The sequence below is a fragment of the Canis lupus genome, chromosome 4 (genome assembly GCF_048164855.1).
Source record: "Canis lupus baileyi chromosome 4, mCanLup2.hap1, whole genome shotgun sequence".
Classification (NCBI taxonomy): domain Eukaryota; kingdom Metazoa; phylum Chordata; class Mammalia; order Carnivora; family Canidae; genus Canis; species Canis lupus.
The window spans coordinates 14527813-14538794 of NC_132841.1; the positions used below are offsets into that span (position 1 = coordinate 14527813).

General features: G+C 39.3%; 1 long non-coding RNA gene across 2 annotated transcripts in view; it reads right to left on the minus strand.

Moving 5' to 3' along the window:
- Nucleotides 1-10273, minus strand: part of LOC140631884 (uncharacterized) — a 40934-nt gene extending 30661 nt beyond the window's left edge. For both annotated transcript variants that reach the window (XR_012029406.1, XR_012029405.1), the window contains exons 1-2: nucleotides 9739-10273; nucleotides 5866-6274 (exon numbers count right to left, since the gene is read on the minus strand). This is a non-coding gene — a long non-coding RNA (uncharacterized lncRNA). The remainder of the gene's footprint in view (nucleotides 1-5865; nucleotides 6275-9738) is intronic.
- Between the last annotated feature and the right edge of the window lie 709 nt (nucleotides 10274-10982).

Sequence of the window (10982 nt, forward strand, 5' to 3'; positions counted from 1 at the left end):
CTTCTTCTCCTTCTGTCGCTCTCTCTCTGTCTTTCTCTCTCTCTCTATCTCTATCTCTCTCTGTCTCTCATGAATAAATAAATAAAATATAATAAAAATAAATAAATTCAACTAGAATAAAAGTAACATGTTGCTCATCTTCTGACCCTATACAGAAGTTACTCTTACAATGATCAACAAAATGTTTGTGGCTTTTATTTCCTTATCTTTTTCTGTATAATAATCAATACTATTGTTTTTCATTAACTCTATCCTTTTCAGTTGTTACTGGACTTCATGGATTAGGCTAAACTTAACGTTTGTGTTGAAATTCAAAATGAAACAATAAGAAGCGTTCTCACTCTAACTTGCCAGATTCAAAATTTGTTACATCTGTTTAGGAAATGTACCTGAGTGACTGACAAATGTAATGACCCACAGGATTCAATTTTCAAAGAGTAAGACCAAAGGACCATGGTGCTGAAGGTCTTAAACATCATCTAATTCAACCCTTTCACAATGAAGAAACTGAGCCCTGAGGAGTGAAGACTGTGATCACAATTAATTTGTGGCAGGAGCCAAACTAAAATACAATTTTGCATTCATTCATTCAAACATGCTTATGTTCAACACATGTTTAGTAAGTATCTTCTTGGGGTAAGAAGTGACACTGAACACATATAAGCTAAAATAGACATAACTGTTCTCCTCATAGAATATATATAGTCTATTGAGAGAGGTAGATTTTAATCAGTCACACAAGCAATTATAAAAGCATAGCTGTAATGGGTGCTATAAAAAAAAGATATACTCCTGCAATGAGAGCTTACTTAGAGGATTTTGAGCAAATCAAGGAAGTTTCCACTGGAAGAGTCATATTTAGGATCAATAGGCACTAATGAGGCAACAAGGAAAGAAAAGAGTTTTCAGACCAAGGAAACAGCAAGTGTCAAGTGTCTAGAAAGGAGACCACATAAGTAGAAGCTGTGAAAAGGAGAGTGTGTGGCAGGGCCTCAAAAGTGAGCAGGAGTATTTTTCAAAATTGAAAATGCTTAGGTAAGTGGACATTGGATTATGCAGAGCCTTGTATGTCAAGTTAGAGTTTTGTCTTTGTCCAAAATACAATGAAGAGTTACTGAAAGTTTTTAAGAGATGTGGAGGTGGTTGGGGAAGGACAAGCACATCTGCACTATGCCAAGATGATACTGATGGCAATGGGGAGAATGGAGAAGAGACCGGGGAGGATGGGTTCACCAGCTAAGAGATTTTTCCAGCCTGGTGTTCTGTTACACTACTTGTGTGTCAGAAGCCGGCCACTGGAATCCACTCTCCCAGAATGGCAGGGCTGCGTGTCCCAGGTCACGTGGTGGTCAAGTGTGACCATGTAACTAAGCTCCAGGCAGTGAGGTGTGAACAGGAGTGAAATGGGGGGCTTCTTGAAGGGTGTTGCTGCAGACCAGACAAGGTTTCTCCTTGTTCTCTCTTCCACCTGTCAGCTGGATGACCGTGAGAAAGGTGACATTTTGAAGGTAATAGAACAATTATCTGCCTAGGTTCTAGGTTCCTAAATGCCCCCACGGCAGGAGACACTTCCCAACCTAATCATGTGTCCAGACTGTCATGGGGGAGAAGTAAGCTCCCACTTCTTCGGGCAACTTCATTCCGGAGTCTATCTGCTACAGCAATTGAGCATACCCTGATTAACTCGGTGACTATGTCTGTCTGTGTTTGTGCATGTGTATTATGTCTCATATGGGTCAATGTCTATAAACTGAGAAAACAACTAGCAAATTCATTAACTAGGGATCTGCTTTAGTTTTATTACATAAGGTAATTAATTCTTAGTTTATATAAGCCCACGGCCTCTCCTAGGCTGACATTCTATGAAATAATTGACTGAGCCTCACAAACGTGATGAATTGCACACTCTGGAATTTCCCACGAGAGGACACACCTTAAATACTTTCTACTTTGAGCAAGACCTGTAAATTTTTAAATGTCTATGGTTAGGGATTATGCTAACATAATAAGAAAAGCATAAACAAGACTCTAAATTATTAATTTGCTAATAGTTTTTCCTATTGGTTGAAGTATTTTCTGAGCTGAAATACTCTGTAATCCACTAAAAATTATTTACTAAAGACTTCCACAGGAACCTCATGAAGGCCTACATTAGAGTGAATATTGATATGCTGGGTGCTGTCAATATTAACTATATTTATTTCTAAAAACTAATATGTGTTACTCAAGTCTTATTCTGATTTGGATAGTTGACAAGTTAAAATAAAAGGCGTGCTCAGATCACAGACAGAGGTGGAAAAAGAAAATTGAGATTCTATCAGAGAGAAGAGAAAAAAGTGGCCACTGGATGGGCAGCTGCATGTCTACTCCACAGCACATCATGCTTCAGGACATCCTACCATGCTCGGTGTTCTCCAATTCAAACTTTAGAGAAAGCAATAGATAGATGAGAGAGAGAGAGAGTGAAATCTTTCCTCCTTTTCAAGAACCATGCTACTGATGCTGATTATTATCCCTATGGGTGGGTGTGGTTTTTTAAATGTTTACCATAGAAGAAGCTAGCTGCATTTCAACATGTCTATGAAAAATAGCTAGAAATTGTTGAAACCAAACCTTCTCAGCTCTTAAGGTGCTGGATTCATATTGAATTATTATTACCATTTCCTTCCTGCTGAAATTTTGATGACATGGTCATCATTCATTCAACCAAGTGTGGCCATTTCAGATTCAGTTAAGTGTCTTTATTCAAGGTGTCCTCATAGGCTCCTTTATTTGTTAGAACTATTTCAAAATGAATAGCCAAATGAATCAGCAGAGCATTGCAAAGCAAAACTCATGTGTCAGGGCTAAACTGAGGTAGTAGAACAAACAAAAAGATGAGGCAATTACAGACTTGGGAAATTGTTTACGATGTAATATTGAATGGAAAAAAAATAAGGAAAAGTCTATCACTTAACATGCTATGTGTGCTGTGGAGAAAATTTGATAGGCCAAGAAAAAGCATTTAAACAAAATGGGGGTTATCTTGTGGTGGTAAGATTACAGGTGATTCTAAAATTGTTTGCTGTGTTTTCCATACATTTTATGTTAACTATTTTTTGACTAAGAAATAAGCACTGCTTCTAATAGGTTTAAGCTATCCCCTGGCCTGCACCATCACTACCCTTGTGCCCGCCTCTGGGCCAATCCCCTGGGAGCTCCGGTATTTTCCTGGCGTCTCTAGAGCAGCAACCATTAGAAGTCAGCAGGTACCGTTTAGCCCAGGGCAAGCGCAGAGAGCTGCCCAAAATGACTACTATTCTAAAAAAGCTCCCAGTCTTCACATTAGTAAGCCCATGGCATTGGGTAAGTGGACACATTGCCCCTGTAGTACTGAGATGGCTTCTAGAGCTGGATTCCACAGAGGATTCTGTTAGAAAGAACTGACTGATGGCAGCCATGTCACATTACCCCACTGTGCCTCGGGTCTATTGTTTATAAAATGACTGACAGTAGGTAAAAGAAGGTGATTTTGGAAAGCCTTTTCCTAAAAATCCCTGGTTTTAAAAAAAACAAAACAAAAGAAAACCTAGAAACTAGTCTTAAAGAAACACAGCATGTTAAAGAATTGGCTTAAAATTGAAAGACCAGATGTATTCCCATTTCAGCTAAGAATGAGACAAGGGTAGTATACAATGAAGTACTTATGTGAATATCTGTCTAATATCTGTCTCCCTATCCAAACTATAGCTCTAGGAGGGCAGGGACCGTGCTCTGTCTCCAACGTCTAGCACAGTGCCTGTCAGAGGAGGTACTTCATGAGTGTTTTGTAGAAGAGAGAGCAGAGAGCAAGCAGACATGCTGGCTGGATGGCTGTTTTCACCATTGGTAAGAGCTTTTCTTGGCACTACAGTAAGACACCATAGAGAAATTAAAAACATAATTAACACAAAGCTAAAACCATTATTGTTTTTAGAATGCAAGACTATCTACACTGAAAACCCATAAGAAGAACTATTCTAAAAATATAACTGGCTAAAAATAAATATTAAAAATAGATTTTCTATAGATTAATAATGATTCCAAAATATAATGGAAAAAAATCTCTTACGGTAGTAACACACATACCAAATACTTAAGGTGAAAATAGGAAATGTAAAGGACCTGGCTGAAGAAAAATATAAAACTCTCCTACAGGGTTTTGCTAGATGTAATGGTTAAATATAATAGAGACATCTTTTTAAGTGTAATTTCACGGAAAATCTCAGCGTCTATAATTGCGAATGCTAGTCTGCGATCAATATGAATGCTGAAAGAATAAAAAAGGGCAAGGGCTTTCTAATTTAGAAACCTGACAAAGCTAAAATATTTTCAAGTATGATATTAGTGAAAAAGTAGCCTCCAAATTAAGAATTTGTTTTACAATGAAATTCACTTGGGTGGCCAAGGGTATGAATTTAGTCACTCAGACTTGAGATACGTTCTTAGATCTGCTCCTGTAGATAAAAGCAGCATCAGCTGCCTAAGCCTCAGTTCACTCATCTCTAAAATGGGGATAAAAATAATTCTATTTTCACAGCCTGATGGGAAAATAAGGAAATCTACAGGAAATGATGCTGAGACAATAAATTGAGGGAAAATATTTGTTACATATTCGTTTTCTTGTATGTTGCATCTTACGAAGTATATCAACAGGTTAAAGCATTAAACATGAATGCAAATGTTAAGACTAAAGAATAGCTAGAAGAAAATATAAGTGATTCTTTTCCTAATCTTGTTATGGGGAAGGCTCTAACAAATAAAAACAATGAAACAATGTCACAGAGAACAGGCAAAAAGGATCATTTTAACTACAGAAAAAATTTTGAACTGCTCTGTACAAAAGAAATTTCACCATAAGTAAAAAGAAAGAGAAAAAAAATAAATAAAAAGAAAAAAGAAAAATACTTTCAGCAAGGTGTATGATAGATATGGAGTTAACAACTTTAATATATAAACAGCTCTATAAAATCAATACAAAGAGTGCTAACAACTCAGAAAATTTGCTAAAGATCTGAACCAATTCACAAATTAGAGAATTAAAGAATAAATGCAAATTGTCAGAATATAAAAAAGGGTTTAACAACATCAGTTCTAGAATTTCTAAATGCTATATATTTGATGTATTTAGAGTCAAAGAAATCCATAAAGGGAAATGCAGAAATGAAAGTATTTCATGTGCCATTTAATTGCCTAAAATTGACTCAAATATGTGAAGTATTATCCAACTCCCATTTAACCCTGATGTGTTAAGGAATATTTCAAAAATTTTAATGAGATGTTGGAATTCAGTTTTGATAACTTGCAATATGCCGTTCACTCACTCTCTCTGCCACCTCATGTTGTTCTCTACTTTTCTAACATGGCACGTGTAGCTTTCACATCCATCTATTTCTACATCATATATATGAGTGTGGATGAGCAAGAACTAAGTGGACGATGAAAGATAACTGAGCAAACCGTACAGAGATCTGGTTCTGGATCTTGCTCTCTTACCACTAGTTGTGAGCCAGGCTATGGAAGACGCATATCACTTGTCCAAATGTAAGATAATTATTAAGTCAGTGTTTCTCCTAGTGAGGCCTAAAATTCCTGCACCCCACTCCATCCCTTCAGAATCAGAAGACAGGACCTGGAAATTGGCATTTTTAACAAGCACCTCAATTAATGGTTAGGGACTTTTTTTTTTTTTTTTTTTTTTTTGGTTAGGGACTTTTAAGTTTGAAAATCACTGCAATGGCAGACCACCCAGTCCCTTCTTATGCCCCAAATTGGATACTCTGAAGGGGAAAAAAAAATGCATGCTGGATAACAGCCCCACTACATATATGCAAGAGCAGCACTCACCTCAATCCTCAGATCCTTGTTATATTTGAGTTGATGTCTCTTTAGGTTTGTTCTTCTGATTCCATGCATCAAATTACACTCATCGAAGCTGCCAGTCTTCAAAAGTGCTTTCAGAAGGCACATAAATTCAACCCTGACTCCTTATGATTCAGACATTTAATCACGCCATAAACTTAATGGAATCCAATTTGAATGTAGACACCTCAACAGCTACATTGCATGGAATTCACAGCCTTCATAAAATGTGGGTCTCAAGATGAATCACCAGCCTAATGAAAAGTTCAGAGGAGAATGCCACCCTCTCATTGGTCACTGTCTTTGGGTCTTCAGCTGCCAGGAAAAGGACTGGAGCTGTCAGCACAACACTGTAGCCCAGGCAACCAGCCATGCCACTGGGAACTTTTCAATACTGAAAAAAATAATAAATTAATAAAGTTACTATAAACTTTCAATGCTCTTTAGATTGTTTAGACAGTCCCTAGTTTGTAACAGTAACGATGCCAGGGTCAGATTTCACCTGTCAGCTTAGGACCTCCCATCATCAACAACCCAGAAATGGGTTGTTTGGGGGGTTCTCCAGACTCTTGCCTGATGGCCACCATAAAGCGTATTTCCCCAGTGGTACATGTTCTCTGGGTAAGAAGAAAGGAATACTATGTTTCCAAGACCCCAACAATTCATTACTTAAAAGGAAATAAAAATACAGCTGGTCCTCCAAGTATCCAGATGTGGTCTCAATGACATGTGACATCCACTAGGTGAAGACATCTGGATGATCGATTCTGAGCTTTCCATCCACATGTTTAACCACAGTGGCAACTCAGCTTTGAACTGAAGGTGAGTAAGGTTGGCAGCTATTACGGAGCTACCTGTGTGAGCTCCTTACGGGGGGAGTGTCTTCTCACAACTAGCTTTTCTACCTTGGGCCAAGTGGCTTTGCCTGAAAGAACCTCAGGATCTGCAGAACCCCTGAAACCTTTTCAATCATGCTTTCTCTTCTTTGAGCTTTTGTCATCATTGCTGAGCTAAGGGGAAGGGAGACCAAATCCTTTCTTAATTGTTTTGAGGACACCTGATGGAACCTATTCATTCTTAAAAAGTTATTTACCTGAAGTAGCAACCTCCTGGTCCATAAGGGCAGAAGGCAGGGTGCTCAGAATGTCTTGTAAACTTTTTGAGTCTAATATGCTAAACTGCAAATTGAATCCACTGGAGTGGTTTCACGCAAACACTCCTCTCAAATTCCTTTTGTACAAAATCTTGATGCATAATGTATAGAGTCTGAAAATGGATTAAGCTACATTTGGAGATGGTTTGAGTTTTTTTTTTTTTTAAGCAAGCAAAAACAAGCGGCTTTTTTGTTGTTGCCTCGTTTAACCCTTCCTGCTCAAGCAATCACACATGGATTGTGTCTTCTTAGAGCTGCATTCCACACAATGTTTCTGGTGTTTGTTTTTTTTTTTTTTTTTTCTGTCAGAAAGTTTGAAATGTAAGGAGTTTTAATTAGAAATGTGAAGAGTGAATTAGATTCATTTCCCTCAGATTTCCTGACTCAAGCAAACAAATAGACTGGTAAAACCTTCTGATTTACTTCTGAAAGATAGTTTAGGAACCGAGTAAGCCAATGGGTGGAATCTTACTCAATAAAATGTTTCCTGGTACTCCTGGATCTTAACTACCATGAGGACTATAGCCACATACGGAATACTGAGTCTGGATGTTGTTGAAAGAGGGTGCAGTAAATGCTCAGAGACACATTTCCACCAGTGTCAACCAGGGCTGAAATGGTGGAAAAGGAGACAGCCAGGGGGAATTGCCAAAGCTTCTAAAGGAATCACAGATACTTGGCTATAATCTCACACTTATGTTTCAAAGAGTCAATATGTCTGCAATGCTCTGTTTTATCATTTACTTATTTTTCCATATCATTTGAATATTCTCTAAATTTCTGAAAAGAGAGTTGCAGCTGGAATGAGGAGATTCAGGCTGAGACTTTAAGTTTAACCTGACATAGTTCTGTGACCTTAAACCCACTTGCTCTTTCTGGATTCCATTTCATCATCTGTCCAAACGGGAAGACCACCCTCCCTCTAGCTGCCCACCTACAGCTGGGCCATTGGAGGGCCAATGAGATGGGTGGTAAAGTACTTTGTCAAATCTCAAGCTTCGTGAACATGGCTGAATTTTCCTCTGTTTTGGGTTAACTGCTGTTTTCTTCTGAGAAAATGGTGGCATCCCTGACTCTGCTGCCACATCCTTCATCACCAGGTTTCTCCTAAGCCAAGGGTGAAAAGAACAGGCAATTCTCAGGGAGTCTTGCAACTGCTGCACAGCTGGCCACTCCTGGGGGCTCCAAGTACTGAAACCCAACAGGAACTTTCATGCTGGCTCAAGGCTCCACCCCTGACTCTTCACATGGCTTCAGATCAATACAGAGAACCAATGCCCCCCAGACCCAACATTTCCTGTGATCCCCATTCTGAATCCTCACCCAAATCCACCTTGTTCCTGACTTCATGACTAGCCTTTCTGCTATTGTTTGCCTTGCCTCTCCTGCTTCCAGATCATTCCATTTATCTGGTTTGAGCCTTTCCATCCTCTTCACCAACATGATTCAAATGATTCACTTACTCACACTCCCTTTACCTTGTGCCCAACACCGGACACCCAAGCCCTATGAACGGGACACAGACAAAGAGCAGGTTTTATGGGCAGGTGCAAAACTTGAGATGTGCCTCCCAAACATTTTCTTTTTTGAAGCTACAGACTTAGAACGATTGGCCAATTTCGAATTCTATGGAAACTCTACCTTGGGGAAAGACCACAGAGGAAAAAGGATAGTTTTTTTCCCCAATTCACCTCCTCTTCCTACTTTAAATGTTCACACACACTAGCATATGTAAAAACACAGAGGAATCTTATCCTGTTTGTGCTTCTCCATATAGAACTTGATTTGTTGGATGCAGTGTTGAATGGGAAGGGATGACTAATTTAAATTCAGATTCATTCTCCATGACTTCACAATAATATGGACTTTACTAAACATTTTTTTTCCTAATTCTTACAATGTAGTAAGAGCAAGACCATGCCTGTCTGTTCATTGGAGTATTTCCAGGACCTAGCAACAGAAGGTGTTTAAAAAATATTTGTTGCCTGAATGAATACATAAGAAGAAAAAAACAAAGTGATATTTGAAAGATTTCTTATTATCTGATGCTGATACAGAGTAAAGTTAATGATTTAGAGAACAAGTATCCAGCAGTACAGCTCGCTAATACCTTTTAAAATGTGTTGATACTCATAAATCCAAAATAAACGACCTGTAAAATCACTTAAGAAGAAATAATACTCATTTAATCAGGCTTCCAGAGGAAAGTCTCAGGAAAAAGCCGAGAATTTCAAGAATTATTAAATCCCTTCCAATTCAATCACTGACCGATCACAGACACACCACATGCCCCTCTGCCCGCAGGGCTGTCACTTTAGGCAGTCCTGCTCAGCCCTTCGTTATAAAACTCCTAAATTACAGCAACCTCCTGGAGCCAGAGGGAAAGGCTTTGGATCAGCTGCAAAGGGTAAGTCCTCTTATAGGTCTACCCAGCACGCTTTTCCACATTCCACAGAGGGATCTTAAATAAAGGGGGAGAAATTGAACACATCACCCACATCCTAAAGCCAGTATCTTCAAAGTCTTACACAGGGCTTTAGCTTCAAGTCAAAGGGCTCTTCCTCTGGCAAATAAAATTCAAAATACTGTGAAATGCCAGTCTGTGCTTTATAATGTGTTGAAGTTTTTGGAATTTAACAGTGTTCTGGTACCTTCCATTCCATCCTAGATTTTACCTCTTAGTCTGCTAATGAGAGTTACTTTACCTTTCTCAGAGTTTGATGAAGGTCCTGAGGGTGGTAGTAAAATGGATCCATCTTTTTGTTACAAACTCAATTAGCAGAAGTTGGAATTGCTCTCTTCAACAAAGTTAAATAAATTGTTAATGAGAAATTTACCTTCACTTGATTCGTTAGTTGCCTTATTAGCTTGGAGTCAACACTATTAAAGGAGAAGATGTTTATTAAAGCTTAAAGTGTTCGCTGGATTGAATGTTAAAAAGAAGATGGCAGGATAACGCTATCGACTGCCTGCTTCCAAAAGCCGGAGGGGTTTCCATGATCCAACCAAAATGAACAACTCTGAACCTTCATTTGGGGTCTCCTCATCAGGGAAAGAGAGATTTACCTAGTAGGTAAAAGTGCCACAGCTTCTCTTTTCAGCCACTGTGAGAAGATGGTTTTTTAAGCCACAGAGACACTGGCCTGAAGAAAGTCCACTCAGTTGCAAGTGAGTCTGAACACCTTTCCTACTCTGGTAAGGAGGGAACTAAAACATGCTGAAGGAGCTATCGAGGGGGTGTGACCACCAGTTAACCTGTGAACAGGACCTAGATAATCAGAGATTCCTCACTCCCTCCGTGTTCTTGGAAAGAACATTCTACCTACCATTCCCATCCTGGAAGCCAGTTTCAAGGAAGTAGCCCTTGAGTGTTGAGACCGTCTGGACAGTATATGTGACTGAATCCAGTTAAGACGTCTATTTAGATGTTTAAGATTCTGGAAGGCAGGAGGGTACTGATCTACAGCTTCCCAAGACATGCCTCATATGTAAGTTGCCTTGTTTATTAAACCTCCCACCTACCAAGCCGGAGAGGCCTACCACCTTCTCAGTTCTCTCCTTCCCCTCCTTCTATGGGAGCCAGCTTTCAAATCACCACCTCCACTATAAACATCAGGGGTAGAGGAGAGGGAGGCTATTTACTCAAAGAAGTTTACAAGCAGATCATAATACCACCTACCCAAAGGAAACCATAATGTCTCCCTGATGTGGCATTTCTAAAATGCCTCACCTTGATAACCAGGACCAGCTCTATAGCTGTGAGGTCAGTCAAGATTGTTTTCAATCCCTTCTGTGTTTCCCTCTCAAAAATGCTCCCTATCACTCCTACCATGTGCACCTGTGCTAGAATCTGCAGGCTTCTTCACTCTAGTCCATCTCAATGCCTTCATGGCCATTGGATGGCTCCACAGAGGCTGATGAGCTAAGTGGTGTCATTTCCCAGAGTGGC